Consider the following 17,851-nt stretch of genomic DNA (forward strand, 5'->3'; position numbering starts at 1 on the left):
AGAGTGAGTGTGAAAGCCACACTTCACCTAGCTTGTTGGGAACACAAAGTTTCTTTTCAGTTGCCAACAACACTCCATACATATATATGGGGTGCTACAACCTCCAAACTGGTTTTCCACTGAAAACTGCAGGAATATCAACCCAGCACTAGGAAAAAGCCAGAGAATCCAGAGTAAAACTTTCTACTGTAACTACGTCCCTTTGTACTATATGAACGTACATGTCTCCACATTCTCATTTCTGAGAGGTAAATATGTGTGATAGCTGTCCTTCAACTAGCTTGTTGGGAAAATGAAGTTTCTTTTCAGAAACAAACTACACTGCATACATACATAAGTGGAGGTTCTAACTCCAACTTCTTTTTCCTGAAAAATTGCAGGAACATGTAAGTGGCACTAGGAAACAGACAAACCATCCAGAGTAAAAGTTTCTCCAGTAACCCATTTCTTTGTGCTAGATAAATGAATGTCTCTCCACATGCTCAGTTCTGAGAGGTAAGTGTGTGTGAAAGTTGCCTTTCACATAGCTTGTTGGGAACAAAAGTTTGTTTACAGTTGAAAACTTCACTCCATACATATATATGGGGAAGTCTCGATCCAACTCGTATTTACAGGGAAATTTGCAAGAAATTCAACCTGGCACTAGGAACTAGAATGAGAATCCTGCAACCAGTTCCATTTGTGCTAGATGAACGAAAGTCTCTCAACATGCTCAGTTCGGATAAGTAACTCTGTGTGAAAGCTGTCCTTCACCTAGGTTGTGGGATCACAATGTTTCTTTTCACTTGCAAACTACACTCCATTTATATATATGGGGAGTGACAATTTCCAACTCTATTTTCCAGTGAAAACTGCTGGAACTACAAACAGGAACTAGGAAGCAGACTGAGAAACCAGAGTGAAAATATTCCTGCAAAGTGTTCGCATTGTGCTAGATGAAGGAACGTCCCTCCACATGCTCAGTTCTGAGGGATAAATGCCTTTGAAAGCTGTCCTTCGCCTAGCTTGTTTGGAAAACAAACTTTCTTTGAGTTACAAACAACTCTCCTTACATATATGAGTGGAGATCCTAGCTCCAACATGGTTTTCCAGTGAAAACTGCAGGAACTTCAAAGCGGCACATGGAAACACACTGAGAATCGAGAGTAAAGATTTCTCCTGCAAGGAAACCACTTTTTCCTAGATGAAAAAACGTCTCTCCACATGCTCAGTTCTGATATATAAGTGTGTTTGAAAGCCATCCTTCACCAAGATTGCTGGGAACACAAAGATTTTTTAAGGTTGCAAACTGAACTCCATAGATATATATGGGTAGCTACTATCTCCTACACGGCTTTCCACTGAAAACTGCAGAAACTTCAAAGCAGCACTAGGAAACAGACTGAGAAACCAGAGTAAAAGTTTCTCTAGCAAACCATTCCAATTGTGCTAGATGAACGAACGTCTCTCCACATGCTAAGTTCTGATATATAAGTGTGTTTGAAAGCAGTCCTTCACCTAGCTTTTTGGGAACACAAACTTTCTTATCAGTAGCAAACTACACTCCATATATACATATCGGGAGGTAGAACTTCCAACTCGGTTTTCCTGTAAAAACTGCAGGAATTTCAAATCGGCAGTAGGAAATAGACTGAGAAACCAGAGTAAATGTTTCTCCTGCAAACCATTCACTTCATCCTAGATGAACGAATGTCTCTCCACATGCTCAGTTCTGATAGGTAATAGTGTGTGAAAGCTATCCTTCACCTAGCTTGTTGGGAACACGAAGTTTCTTTTCACTTGACAATTACACTCAATATTTTTATATGAGGTGCTATAACCTCCAAATCGATTTTCCACTGAAATCTGTAGGAAATTCAACCCGACACTAGGAAACAGTCTGAGAATTCAGAGTAAATGTTTTTCCTGTAACTTGTTCCCTTTTTACTATATGAACGTATGTGTCTCCAAATTCTCAGTCCTGAGAGGTAAATGTGTCTGAAAGCCATCCTACAACTAGCTTGTTGGGAACACGAAGTTTCTTTTCAGAAGCAAACTGCAATGCATGCATATATAAGGGGAGGTTCTAGCTCCAACTCGGTTTTCCTGTAGAATTGCAGGAACATGTAAGCGGCACTAGGAAACAGACAAAGAATCCAGACAAAAGTTTCCCCAGCAACCCGTTCCCTTTGTGCTAGATGAACGGATGTATCTCCCATGCTCGTTTCTGATAGGTAAATGATTGTGAAAGCGGCCCTTCACCAAAGTTGCCGGGAACACAAAGTTTCTTTTCAGTTGCAAATTACACTCCACATTTATATATGGGGGGGTGACTATTTCCAACTCGGTTTCCCAGTGAAAACTGCAGGAAATTCCAAGCTGAACTAGAAAACACACTGAGAATGAAGAGTAAAAGTTTCTCCTGCAAAGAGGTCACTTTGTTCTAGATGAAAGAACGACTCTCCACATGCTCATTTCTGAGAGATAAGTGTGTGTGAAAACCATACTTCACCTATCTTGTTGGAAAAACAACATTTCTTTTAAGTTGCCATCTATAATCCATACATATATAAGGGAAGGTACTAGCTCCAACTCGGTTTTCCAGTGATAATTGCAGGAAGGTCAAATCAGCACTATGAAACAGACTGAGAAACCAGAGTAAAAGTTTCTCCTGCAACTGTTCCCATTGTGCTAGGTGAAAGAACGTCTCTGCACATGCTCATTTCAGAGAGAAGAATCTGTGTGAAAGCCGTCCTTCAACAAACTTCTTCGGAACACATAGATTCTTTAAAGTTGAAAACTACTCACCATACATGTATATGGGGACGTACTAGTTCCAAGTCGGTTTTACAATGAAAACTGCAGGGAATTGAAACGGGCATATGGAAAAAACTGAGAAACCAGAGTAAAACTTTCTCCTAAAACCAGATCCCTTGGTGTTACATGAATGATCTTCTCTCCACATACTCAGTTCTGAGAGATAATTGTGTTTGTAAGCTGTCCTTCACCAAGCTTGTTGAGAACACAAAGTTACTTTTCAGTTGCAAATTGCACTCCATATTTATATATGGGGGGTGACAATTTCCAACTCGGTTTTCCAGTGAAAACTGTATGAAGTTCAAACTGGCACTAGGAAACAGAATGAGGAACCAGAGAAAAGTTCCTCCTGTGGCCCGATTCCTTTGTGCTTGATGAATGAAAGTCTCTCCACATACTCAGTTCTGAGATAAAAGTGTGATTGAAAGCCGTCCTTCACCTAGCTTGTTGGGAATACAAAGATTTTTTAAGTTTGCAAACAACACCCTATACATATATATGGGGAGGTACTAGCTCCAAATCGGTTTTCCAGTGAAAACTGCAGGAACTTCTAACCAGATCTAGGAAACAGACTGAGAAACCCCAGAAAAGCTACTCCTTCAACCCGTTTCCTTTGTGCTACATGAACGAAAGTCTCTTCTCATGATAAGTTCTGAGAGATAAGTGTGTGTGAAAGCTGTCCTTCACTTAGCTTGTTAGGAAAACAAAGTATGTGTTCAGTAGAAAGGACATTCCTTACATATATATGGGGACTAACAACTTCCAACTCTGTTTTTCAGTAAAAACTGCAGGAACTGCAAAACGAAACTAGGAAATAGACAGAGAATACAGTGTGAAAGTTTCTCCTGCAAACAGTTCCCAATGTGCCTAATGACAAAAGTCTCTCCACATGCTCAGTTCTGAGAAATAAGTGTGTGTGAAAGCCGTTCTTCACACATCTTGTTGGGAAAACACAATTTTCTTTTCAGATGCAAACTACACTCCATACATATATATGAGCAGGTTGTAGCTCAAACTCGGTATTCCAGTAAAAACTGCAGGAATTTCAAACCGGCAATAGGAAACAGACTGAGAAACATGAGGAAAAATTCCTCCTGCAACGCTTTCCGTATGTGTAGATGAATGAATGTCTCACCGCATGCTCAGTTCTGAGAGATAAATTTGTGTGAAAGCCTTCCTTCACCTAGCTTGTTGGCAACACAAAGATACTTTTCAGTTTTAAACTAAATTCCATACATATATATGGGGAGGTACTAGCTCCAGATCGGTTTTACACTGAAAATTACAGGAAATTCAAACTAAAACTAGGAAAAAGACTGAGAAACCAGAGTAAAAGTTTCTGCTGCAAAGCAATCACATTGTGCCAGATGAAAGAACGATTCTCCACAAGCTCGTTTCTGAGAGATAGGTGTGTGTGAAAACTATTCTTCCCCTAGCTTGTTGGGAAAACAACGTTTTTCTTTTCACTTGCTCACTAAAGTCCTTATATATATCAAGGAAAGAACAAGCCCCAACTCGGTTATTCAGTAATAAATTCTGGAATTTCAAATCATACTAGGAAACAGACTGAGAATGCAGAGTAAAAGTATCTTCTGCAAAGCGATCGCTTTCTGCTAGATTAATGAACTGCAATCCACATGCTCAGTTCTGAGATATAGGTGTGTTTGAAAGCCGTCCTTCAACTAGCTTGCTGGGAAAACGATGATTCTTTAAGGTTGCAAATTACACTCCATACATATATATGGGGAGGCACAAGCTCCAACATGCTTTTCCACTGAAAACTGCAGGAACTTCAAAGCGGCACTAGGAAACAGCCTGAGAAACCAGAGTACAAGTTTCCCTTGCAAACTGTTTCATTTGTGCTCGATGAACAAACGTCTCTCCACATGCTCACTTCTGAGATATACGTGTGTTTGAAAGCAGTCCTTCACCTGGCTTTTCGGGAACACAAACTTTCTCATCAGTAGCAAACTACCCACCATACATATACATGTAGGGAGGTAGAGGTTGCACCTCAGTTTTCCTGTAAAAACTGCAGGAACTTCAAATCGGCACTAGGAAACAGACTGAGAATCCAGAGTAGAAGTTTCTCCAGGGACCCGTTCCAATTGTGCTTGATGAACAAATGTCTCTCCAGATGCTCGGATATGAGAGGTATGTGTGTGTGAAAGTCGTCCTTCATGTAGGTTGTTGGGAACACAAAGTTTGTTTTCAGTTGCAAATTTCACTCCATACATATATATGGGGAAGTACTGGTTCCAACACGGATTTACACAGAAACCTGCAGGAAATTCAACCTGGCACTAGGATACAGACTGAGAATACACAGCAAAAGTTTCTTCTGCAACCAGTTCCATTTGTGCTACATAAATGAAATATCCTCATCATGCACAGTTCGGATGAGTAACTGTGAAAGTGTTCTTCACCAAGTTTGGGGGAAGACAATGTTTCTTTTCAGTTGAAAACTGCACTCCATATATATATATGGGGAGTGACATTTTCCAACTCGGTTTTCCAGTGAAAACTGCAGGAACTTCAAATGGTCACTAGGAATCAGACTGAGAAACCAGAGTGAAAGTTATCCTGCAACCAGTTCCCTTTGTGCTGCTTGAAGGAACGTCTCTCCACATGCTCAGTTCTCAGGGATAAATGATTTGAAAGCCATCCTTCACCTATTTTGTTGGCAAAACAAAGTTTCTTTTGAGGTACAAACAACTCTCCTTACATATATGAGTGGAGAAACTAGCTCCAACATGGTTTTCCAGTGAAAACTGCAGGAAATTCAAAGCGGCAATAGGAAACACACTGAGAATCGAGAGCAAAGGTTTCTCCTGCAAAGCAATCATTTTTGCTAGAGGTACGAACGTCTCTCCACAAGCTCAGTTCTGAGATATAAGTTGTTGAAAGCCGTACTTCACCAAGCTTGTTGGCCACACAAAGATTCTTAAAGCTTGCAAAATGCACTCCAAATATTTATATGGGTAGTTTCTAGCTCCAACTCGGTTTTCCACCGAAAAAAGCAGGAACTTCAAAGAAGCACTAGGAAACAGACTGAGAAACCAGAGTAAAAGTTTCTGCTGCAAAGAGATCACATTGTGCCAGATGAAAGAACGACTCTATACAAGCTCGTTTCTGAGAGATAGGTGTGTGTGAAAACCATTCTTCCCCTAGCTTGTTGGGAAAACAACGTTTTTGTTTTCATTTGCTAACTACACTCCTTACATATATCAAGGGAAAGAACAAACCCCAACTCGGTTATTCAGTGATAAATTCAGGAATTACAAATCATACAAGGAAACAGACTGAGAATGCAGGGTAAAAGTATCTTCTGCAAAGCGATCGCTTTCTGCTAGATTAATGAACTACTCTCCACAAGCTCAGTTATGAGATACAGGTGTGTTTGAAAGCCGTCCTTCAACTAGCTTGCTGAGAAATCGATGAATCTTTAAGGTTTCAAATTACACTCCATACATATATATGGGGAGGCACAAGCTCCAACACGCTTTTCCACTGAAAACTGCAGGAACTTCAAAGCGGCACTAGGAAACAGACTGAGAAAACGGAGTGAAAGTTTCCCTTGCAAACTGTTTCATTTGTGCTCGATGAACAAACGTCTCTGCACATGCTCACTTCTGAGATATATGTGTGTGTGGAAGCAGTTCTTCACTTGATTTTTGGGAACACAAACTTCCTTATCAGTAGCATAATACACTCCACACATACATGTCTTGATGTAGAAGTTCCAACTAGGTTTTCCTGTAACAACTACAGGAAATTCAAATCGGCAGCAGGAAACAGACTGAAAAACCAGAGTAAATGTATCTCCTGCAAACTGTTCACGTTGCCCTATATGAACGAATTTCTCTCCACATGTTCAGTTCTGATAGGTAATTGGGTGTGAAAGCCGTACTTCAAATAGCTTGTTGGGAACACAAAGTATTTTTAAGGTTGAAAACTAATTTCCATACATATATACAGGGATGTACTAGTTCCAAATGCGTTTTACTGGAATAACTGCGGGTACTTAAAACCGGCACTTGTAAAAAGTCTGAGAAACCAGGGTAAATGTTTCCCTTGCAAACCGTTCCATTTGTGCTAGATGAACGAACGTCTCTCCACATGCTCAGATCTGAGACATAAGTGTGTTTGAAAGTAGTCCTTCACCTGTTTTTTCAGGAACACAAGCTTTCTCATCGGTAGCAAACTACATTACCTACATATATAGACGGTGGTAGAGGTTCCAACACGGTTTCCCTGTAAAAACTGCAGATATTTCAAAGCGGCTCTAGGAAACAGACTGAGAATCCAGAGTAAATGTTTCTCCTGCAAACAGTTCAATTTGTCCGAGATGAACCAACGTCTCTCCACATGCTCAGTTCGGATATGTAAGAGTGTGTGAAGGCCGTCCTTCAACTAGCTTGTTGGAACACAAAGATACTTTAAGTTTGCAAACTGCACTCCATACATATATATGGGTAGTTTCTAGCTCCAACTCGGTTTTCCACTGAAAACTGCAGAAACTTAAAAGCAGCACTAGGAAACAGACTGAGAAACCAGAGTAAAAGTTTCTGCTGCAAAGCGATCACATTGTGCCAGATGAAAGAACGATTCTCCACAAGCTCGTTTCTGAGAGATAGGTGTGTGAAAACTATTCTTCCCCTAGCTTGTTGGGAAAACAACGTTTTTCTTATCACTTGCTAACTAAAGTCCTTATATATATCAAGGAAAGAACAAGCCCCAACTCGGTTATTCAGTAATAAATTCTGGAATTTCAAAACATACTAGGAAACAGACTGAGAATGCAGAGTAAAAGTATCTTCTGCAAAGCGATCGCTTTCTGCTAGATTAATGAACTACAATCCACATGCTCAGTTCTGAGATGTAGGTGTGTTTGAAAGCCGTCATTCAACTAGCCTGCTGGGAAAACGATGATTCTTTAAGGTTGCAAATTACACTCCATACACATATATGGGGAGGCACAAGCTCCAACATGCTTTTCCACTGAAAACTGCAGGAACTTCAAAGCGGCACTAGGAAACAGACTGAGAAACCAGAGTACAAGTTTCCCTTGCAAACTGTTTCATTTGTGCTCGATGAACAAACGTCTCTCCACATGCTCACTTCTGAGATATACGTGTGTTTGAAAGCAGTCCTTCACCTGGCTTTTCGGGAACACAAACTTTCTCATCAGTAGCAAACTACCCACCATACATATACATGTAGGGAGGTAGAGGTTGCACCTCAGTTTTCCTGTAAAAACTGCAGGAACTTCAAATCGGCACTAGGAAACAGACTGAGAAACCAGAGTGAAAGTTATCCTGCAACCAGTTCCCTTTGTGCTGCTTGAAGGAACGTCTCTCCACATGCTCAGTTCTGAGGGATAAATGATTTGAAAGCCATCCTTCACCTATTTTGTTGGCAAAACAAAGTTTCTTTTGAGGTACAAACAACTCTCCTTACATATATGAGTGGAGAAACTAGCTCCAACATGGTTTTCCAGTGAAAACTGCAGGAAATTCAAAGCGGCACTAGGAAACACACTGAGAATCGAGAGCAAAGGTTTCTCCTGCAAAGCAATCATTTTTGCTAGATGTACGAACGTCTCTCCACAAGCTCAGTTCTGAGATATAAGTGTGTTGAAAGCCGTACTTCACCAAGCTTGTTGGCCACACAAAGATTCTTAAAGCTTGCAAACTGCACTCCAAATATTTATATGGGTAGTTTCTAGCTCCAACTCGGTTTTCCACCGAAAAAAGCAGGAACTTCAAAGAAGCACTAGGAAATAGACTGAGAAACCAGAGTAAAAGTTTCTGCTGCAAAGAGATCACATTGTGCCAGATGAAAGAACGACTCTCCACAAGCTCGTTTCTGAGAGATAGGTGTGTGTGAAAACTATTCTTCCCCTAGCTTGTTGGGAAAACAACGTTTTTGTTTTCATTTGCTAACTACACTCCTTACATATATCAACGGAAAGAACAAGCCCCAACTCGGTTATTCAGTGATAAATTCAGGAATTTCAAATCATTCTAGGAAACAGACTGAGAATGCAGAGTAAAAGTATCTTCTGCAAAGCGATCGCTTTCTGCTAGATTAATGAACTACTCTCCACAAGCTCAGTTCTGAGATACAGGTGTGTTTGAAAGCCGTCCTTCAACTAGCCTGCTGGGAAAACGATGATTCTTTAAGGTTGCAAATTACACTCCATACATATATATGGGGAGGCACAAGCTCCAACATGCTTTTCCACTGAAAACTGCAGGAACTTCAAAGCGGCACTAGGAAACAGACTGAGAAACCAGAGTGAAAGTTTCCCTTGGAAACTGTTTCATTTGTGCTCGATGAACAAACGTCTCTCCACATGCTCACTTCTGAGATATATGTGTGTGTGGAAGCAGTTCTTCAGTTGATTTTTGGGAACACAAACTTCCTTATCAGTAGCATAATACACTCCACACATACATGTCTTGATGTAGAAGTTCCAACTAGGTTTTCCTGTAACAACTACAGGAAATTCAAATCGGCAGCAGGAAACAGACTGAAAAACCAGAGTAAATGTATCTCCTGCAAACTGTTCACGTTGCCCTATATGAACGAATTTCTCTCCACATGCTCAGTTCTGATAGGTAATTGGGTGTGAAAGCCGTACTTCAAATAGCTTGTTGGGAACACAAAGTATTTTTAAGGTTGAAAACTAATTTCCATACATATATACAGGGATGTACTAGTTCCAAATGCGTTTTACTGGAATAACTGCGGGTACTTAAAACCGGCACTTGTAAAAAGTCTGAGAAACCAGGGTAAATGTTTCCCTTGCAAACCGTTCCATTTGTGCTAGATGAACGAACGTCTCTCCACATGCTCAGATCTGAGACATAAGTGTGTTTGAAAGCAGTCCTTCACCTGTTTTTTCAGGAACACAAGCTTTCTCATCGGTAGCAAACTACATTACCTACATATATAGACGGTGGTAGAGGTTCCAACACGGTTTCCCTGTAAAAACTGCAGATATTTCAAAGCGGCTCTAGGAAACAGACTGAGAATCCAGAGTAAAAGTTTCTGCTGCAAAGCGATCACATTGTGCCAGATGAAAGAACGATTCTCCACAAGCTCGTTTTTGAGAGATAGGTGTGTGTGAAAACTATTCTTCCCCTAGCTTGTTGGGAAAACAACGTTTTTCTTTTCACTTGCTAACTAAATTCCTTATATATATCAAGGAAAGAACAAGCCCCAACTCGGTTATTCAGTAATAAATTCAGGAATTTCAAATCATACTAGGAAACAGACTGAGAATGCAGAGTAAAAGTATCATCTGCAAAGCGATCGCTTTCTGCTAGATTAATGAACTACAATCCACATGCTCAGTTCTGAGATGTAGGTGTGTTTGAAAGCCGTCCTTCAACTAGCCTGCTGGGAAAACGATGATTCTTTAAGGTTGCAAATTACACTCGATACACATATATGGGGAGGCACAAGCTCCAACATGCTTTTCCACTGAAAACTGCAGGAACTTCAAAGCGGCACTAGGAAACAGACTGAGAAACCAGAGTACAAGTTTCCCTTGCAAACTGTTTCATTTGTGCTCGATGAACAAACGTCTCTCCACATGCTCACTTCTGAGATATACGTGTGTTTGAAAGCAGTCCTTCACCTGGCTTTTCGGGAACACAAACTTTCTCATCAGTAGCAAACTACCCACCATACATATACATGTAGGGAGGTAGAGGTTGCACCTCAGTTTTCCTGTAAAAACTGCAGGAACTTCAAATCGGCACTAGGAAACAGACTGAGAAACCAGAGTGAAAGTTATCCTGCAACCAGTTCCCTTTGTGCTGCTTGAAGGAACGTCTCTCCACATGCTCAGTTCTGAGGGATAAATGATTTGAAAGCCATCCTTCACCTATTTTGTTGGCAAATCAAAGTTTCTTTTGAGGTACAAACAACTCTCCTTACATATATGAGTGGAGAAACTAGCTCCAACATGGTTTTCCAGTGAAAACTGCAGGAAATTCAAAGCGGCACTAGGAAACACACTGAGAATCGAGAGCAAAGGTTTCTCCTGCAAAGCAATCATTTTTGCTAGATGTACGAACGTCTCTCCACAAGCTCAGTTCTGAGATATAAGTGTGTTGAAAGCCGTACTTCACCAAGCTTGTTGGCCACACAAAGATTCTTAAAGCTTGCAAACTGCACTCCAAATATTTATATGGGTAGTTTCTAGCTCCAACTCGGTTTTCCACCGAAAAAAGCAGGAACTTCAAAGAAGCACTAGGAAACAGACTGAGAAACCAGAGTAAAAGTTTCTGCTGCAAAGAGATCACATTGTGCCAGATGAAAGAACGACTCTCCACAAGCTCGTTTCTGAGAGATAGGTGTGTGTGAAAACCATTCTTCCCCTAGCTTGTTGGGAAAACAACGTTTTTGTTTTCATTTGCTAACTACACTCCTTACATATATCAACGGAAAGAACAAGCCCCAACTCGGTTATTCAGTGATAAATTCAGGAATTTCAAATCATTCTAGGAAACAGACTGAGAATGCAGAGTAAAAGTATCTTCTGCAAAGCGATCGCTTTCTGCTAGATTAATGAACTACTCTCCACAAGCTCAGTTCTGAGATACAGGTGTGTTTGAAAGCCGTCCTTCAACTAGCCTGCTGGGAAAACGATGATTCTTTAAGGTTGCAAATTACACTCCATACATATATATGGGGAGGCACAAGCTCCAACATGCTTTTCCACTGAAAACTGCAGGAACTTCAAAGCGGCACTAGGAAACAGACTGAGAAACCAGAGTGAAAGTTTCCCTTGGAAACTGTTTCATTTGTGCTCGATGAACAAACGTCTCTCCACATGCTCACTTCTGAGATATATGTGTGTGTGGAAGCAGTTCTTCACTTGATTTTTGGGAACACAAACTTCCTTATCAGTAGCATAATACACTCCACACATACATGTCTTGATGTAGAAGTTCCAACTAGGTTTTCCTGTAACAACTACAGGAAATTCAAATCGGCAGCAGGAAACAGACTGAAAAACCAGAGTAAATGTATCTCCTGCAAACTGTTCACGTTGCCCTATATGAACGAATTTCTCTCCACATGCTCAGTTCTGATAGGTAATTGGGTGTGAAAGCCGTACTTCAAATAGCTTGTTGGGAACACAAAGTATTTTTAAGGTTGAAAACTAATTTCCATACATATATACAGGGATGTACTAGTTCCAAATGCGTTTTACTGGAATAACTGCGGGTACTTAAAACCGGCACTTGTAAAAAGTCTGAGAAACCAGGGTAAATGTTTCCCTTGCAAACCGTTCCATTTGTGCTAGATGAACGAACGTCTCTCCACATGCTCAGATCTGAGACATAAGTGTGTTTGAAAGCAGTCCTTCACCTGTTTTTTCAGGAACACAAGCTTTCTCATCGGTAGCAAACTACATTACCTACATATATAGACGGTGGTAGAGGTTCCAACACGGTTTCCCTGTAAAAACTGCAGATATTTCAAAGCGGCTCTAGGAAACAGACTGAGAATCCAGAGTAAATGTTTCTCCTGCAAACAGTTCAATTTGTCCGAGATGAACCAACGTCTCTCCACATGCTCAGTTCGGATATGTAAGAGTGTGTGAAGGCCGTCCTTCAACTAGCTTGTTGGAACACAAAGATACTTTAAGTTTGCAAACTGCACTCCATACATATATATGGGTAGTTTCTAGCTCCAACTCGGTTTTCCACTGAAAACTGCAGAAACTTAAAAGCAGCACTAGGAAACAGACTGAGAAACCAGAGTAAAAGTTTCTGCTGCAAAGCGATCACATTGTGCCAGATGAAAGAACGATTCTCCACAAGCTCGTTTCTGAGAGATAGGTGTGTGTGAAAACTATTCTTCCCCTAGCTTGTTGGGAAAACAACGTTTTTCTTTTCACTTGCTAACTAAAGTCCTTATATATATCAAGGAAAGAACAAGCCCCAACTCGGTTATTCAGTGATAAATTCAGGAATTTCAAATCATACTAGGAAACAGACTGAGAATGCAGAGTAAAAGTATCTTCTGTAAAGCGATTCGCTTTGTGCTAGATTAATGAACTACAAAACACATGCTCAGTTCTGAGATGTAGGTGTGTTTGAAAGCCGTCCTTCAACTAGCTTGCTGGGAAAACGATGATTCTTTAAGGTTGCAAATTACACTCCATACATATATATGTGGAGGCACAAGCTCCAACATGCTTTTCCACTGAAAACTGCAGGAACTTCAAAGCGGCACTAGGAAACAGACTGAGAAACCAGAGTACAAGTTTCCCTTGCAAACTATTTCATTTGTGCTCGATGAACAAACGTCTCTCCACATGCTCACTTCTGAGATATACGTGTGTTTGAAAGCAGTCCTTCACCTGGCTTTTCGGGAACACAAACTTTCTCATCAGTAGCAAACTACCCACCATACCTATACATGTAGGGAGGTAGAGGTAGCACCTCAGTTTTCCTGTAAAAACTGCAGGAACTTCAAATCGGCACTAGGAAACAGACTGAGAATCCAGAGTAGAAGTTTCGCCAGTGACCCTTTCCAATTGTGCTTGATGAACGAATGTCTCTCCAGATGCTCGGATATGAGAGGTATGTGTGTGTGAAAGTCGTCCTTCATGTAGGTTGTTGGGAACACAAAGTTTGTTTTCAGTTGCAAATTTCACTCCATACATATATATGGGGAAGTACTGGTTCCAACACGGATTTACACAGAAACCTGCAGGAAATTCAACCTGGCACTAGGATACAGACTGAGAATACACAGCAAAAGTTTCTTCTGCAAACAGTTCCATTTGTGCTAGATTAATGAAATATCCTCATCATGCACAGTTCGGATGAGTAACTGTGAAAGTGTTCTTCACCAAGTTTGGGGGAAGACAATGTTTCTTTTCAGTTGAAAACTGCACTCCATATGTATATATGGGGAGTGACATTTTGAAACTCGGTTTTCCAGTGAAAACTGCAGGAACTTCAAATGGTCACTAGGAATCAGACTGAGAAATCAGAGTGAAAGTTATCCTGCAACCAGTTCCCTTTGTGCTGCTTGAAGGAACGTCTCTCCACATACTCAGTTCTGAGGGATAAATGATTTGAAAGCCATCCTTCACCTAGTTTGTTGGCAAAACAATGTTTCTTTTGAGGTACAAACAACTCTCCTTACATATATGAGTGGAGAAACTAGCTCCAACATGGTTTTCCAGTGAAAACTGCAGGAACTTCAAAGCTGGCACTAGGAAACACACTGAGAATCGAGAGCAAAGGTTTCTCCTGCAAAGCAATCATTTTTGCTAGATGTACGAACGTCTACAAGCTCAGTTCTGAGATATAAGTGTGTTGAAAGCCGTACTTCACCAAGCTTGTTGGCCACACAAAGATTCTTAAAGCTTGCAAACTGCACTCCAAATATTTATATGGGTAGTTTCTAGCTGCAACTCGGTTTTCCACCAAAAAAAGCAGGAACTTCAAAGAAGCACTAGGAAACAGACTGAGAAACCAGAGTAAAAGTTTCTGCTGCAAAGAGATCACATTGTGCCAGATGAAAGAACGACTCTCCACAAGCTCGTTTCTGAGAGATAGGTGTGTGTGAACACCATTCTTCCCCTAGCTTGTTGGGAAAACAACGTTTTTGTTTTCATTTGCTAACTACACTCCTTACATATATCAAGGGAAAGAACAAGCCCCAACTCGGTTATTCAGTGATAAATTCAGGAATTTCAAATCATACTAGGAAACAGACTGAGAATGCAGAGTAAAAGTATCTTCTGCAAAGCGATCGCTTTCTGCTAGATTAATGAACTACTCTCCACAAGCTCAGTTCTGAGATACAGGTGTGTTTGAAAGCCGTCCTTCAACTAGCCTGCTGGGAAAACGATGATTCTTTAAGGTTGCAAATTACACTCCATACATATATATGGGGAGGCACAAGCTCCAACATGCTTTTCCACTGAAAACTGCAGGAACTTCAAAGCGGCACTAGGAAACAGACTGAGAAACCAGAGTGAAAAGTTTCCCTTGCAAACTGTTTCATTTGTGCTCGATGAACAAACGTCTCTCCACATGCTCACTTCTGAGATATATGTGTGTGTGGAAGCAGTTCTTCACTTGATTTTTGGGAACACAAACTTCCTTATCAGTAGCATAATACACTCCACACATACATGTCTTGATGTAGAAGTTCCAACTAGGTTTTCCTGTAACAACTACAGGAAATTCAAATCGGCAGCAGGAAACAGACTGAAAAACCAGAGTAAATGTATCTCCTGCAAACTGTTCACGTTGCCCTATATGAACGAATTTCTCTCCACATGCTCAGTTCTGATAGGTAATTGGGTGTGAAAGCCGTACTTCAAATAGCTTGTTGGGAACACAAAGTATTTTTAAGGTTGAAAACTAATTTCCATACATATATACAGGGATGTACTAGTTCCAAATGCGTTTTACTGGAATAACTGCGGGTACTTAAAACCGGCACTTGTAAAAAGTCTGAGAAACCAGGGTAAATGTTTCCCTTGCAAACCGTTCCATTTGTGCTAGATGAACGAACGTCTCTCCACATGCTCAGATCTGAGACATAAGTGTGTTTGAAAGCAGTCCTTCACCTGTTTTTTCAGGAACACAAGCTTTCTCATCGGTAGCAAACTACATTACCTACATATATAGACGGTGGTAGAGGTTCCAACACGGTTTCCCTGTAAAAACTGCAGATATTTCAAAGCGGCTCTAGGAAACAGACTGAGAATCCAGAGTAAATGTTTCTCCTGCAAACAGTTCAATTTGTCCGAGATGAACCAACGTCTCTCCACATGCTCAGTTCGGATATGTAAGAGTGTGTGAAGGCCGTCCTTCAACTAGCTTGTTGGAACACAAAGATACTTTAAGTTTGCAAACTGCACTCCATACATATATATGGGTAGTTTCTAGCTCCAACTCGGTTTTCCACTGAAAACTGCAGAAACTTAAAAGCAGCACTAGGAAACAGACTGAGAAACCAGAGTAAAAGTTTCTGCTGCAAAGCGATCACATTGTGCCAGATGAAAGAACGATTCTCCACAAGCTCGTTTCTGAGAGATAGGTGTGTGTGAAAACTATTCTTCCCCTAGCTTGTTGGGAAAACAACGTTTTTCTTTTCACTTGCTAACTAAAGTCCTTATATATATCAAGGAAAGAACAAGCCCCAACTCGGTTATTCAGTGATAAATTCAGGAATTTCAAATCATACTAGGAAACAGACTGAGAATGCAGAGTAAAAGTATCTTCTGCAAAGCGATCGCTTTCTGCTAGATTAATGAACTGCAATCCACATGCTCAGTTCTGAGATATAGGTCTGTTTGAAAGCCGTCCTTCAACTAGCTTGCTGGGAAAACGATGATTCTTTAAGGTTGCAAATTACACTCCATACATATATATGGGGAGGCACAAGCTCCAACATGCTTTTCCACTGAAAACTGCAGGAACTTCAAAGCGGCACTAGGAAACAGCCTGAGAAACCAGAGTAAAAGTTTCCCTTGCAAACTGTTTATTTGTGCTCGATGAACAAACGTCTCTCCACATGCTCACTTCTGAGATATACGTGTGTTTGAAAGCAGTCCTTCACCTGGCTTTTCGGGAACACAAACTTTCTCATCAGTAGCAAACTACCCACCATACATATACATGTAGGGAGGTAGAGGTTGCACCTCAGTTTTCCTGTAAAAACTGCAGGAACTTCAAATCGGCACTAGGAAACAGACTGAGAATCCAGAGTAGAAGTTTCCCCAGTGACCCGTTCCAATTGTGCTTGATGAACGAATGTCTCTCCAGATGCTCGGATATGAGAGGTATGTGTGTGTGAAAGTCGTCCTTCATGTAGGTTGTTGGGAACACAAAGTTTGTTTTCAGTTGCAAATTTCACTCCATACATATATATGGGGAAGTACTGGTTCCAACACGGATTTACACAGAAACCTGCAGGAAATTCATCCTGGCACTAGGATACAGACTGAGAATACAGAGCAAAAGTTTCTTCTGCAACCAGTTCCATTTGTGCTAGATAAATGAAATATCCTCATCATGCACAGTTCGGATGAGTAACTGTGAAAGTGTTCTTCACCAAGTTTGGGGGAAGACAATGTTTCTTTTCAGTTGAAAACTGCACTCCATATATATATATGGGGAGTGACATTTTCCAACTCGGTTTTCCAGTGAAAACTGCAGGAACTTCAAATGGTCACTAGGAATCAGACTGAGAAACCAGAGTGAAAGTTATCCTGCAACCAGTTCCCTTTGTGCTGCTTGAAGGAACGTCTCTCCACAAGCTCAGTTCTGAGATATAAGTGTGTTTGAAAGCCGTACTTCACCAATCTTGTTGGCCACACAAAGATTCATAAAGCTTGCAAACTGCACTCCAAATATTTATATGGGTAGTTTCTAGCTCCAACTCGGTTTTCCACCGAAAAAAGCAGGAACTTCAAAGAAGCACTAGGAAACAGACTGAGAAACCAGAGTAAAAGTTTCTGCTGCAAAGAGATCACATTGTGCCAGATGAAAGAACGACTCTCCACAAGCTCGTTTCTGAGAGATAGGTGTGTGTGAACACCATTCTTCCCCTAGCTTGTTGGGAAAACAACGTTTTTGTTTTCATTTGCTAACTACACTCCTTACATATATCAAGGGAAAGAACAAGCCCCAACTCGGTTATTCAGTGATAAATTCAGGAATTTCAAATCATACTAGGAAACAGACTGAGAATGCAGAGTAAAAGTATCTTCTGCAAAGCGATCGCTTTCTGCTAGATTAATGAACTACTCTCCACAAGCTCAGTTCTGAGATACAGGTGTGTTTGAAAGCCGTCCTTCAACTAGCCTGCTGGGAAAACGATGATTCTTTAAGGTTGCAAATTACACTCCATACATATATATGGGGAGGCACAAGCTCCAACATGCTTTTCCACTGAAAACTGCAGGAACTTCAAAGCGGCACTAGGAAACAGACTGAGAAACCAGAGTGAAAATTTCCCTTGCAAACTGTTTCATTTGTGCTCGATGAACAAACGTCTC

This window comes from Camelus ferus, chromosome X, assembly GCF_009834535.1.
Source record: "Camelus ferus isolate YT-003-E chromosome X, BCGSAC_Cfer_1.0, whole genome shotgun sequence".
Lineage (NCBI taxonomy): Eukaryota > Metazoa > Chordata > Mammalia > Artiodactyla > Camelidae > Camelus > Camelus ferus.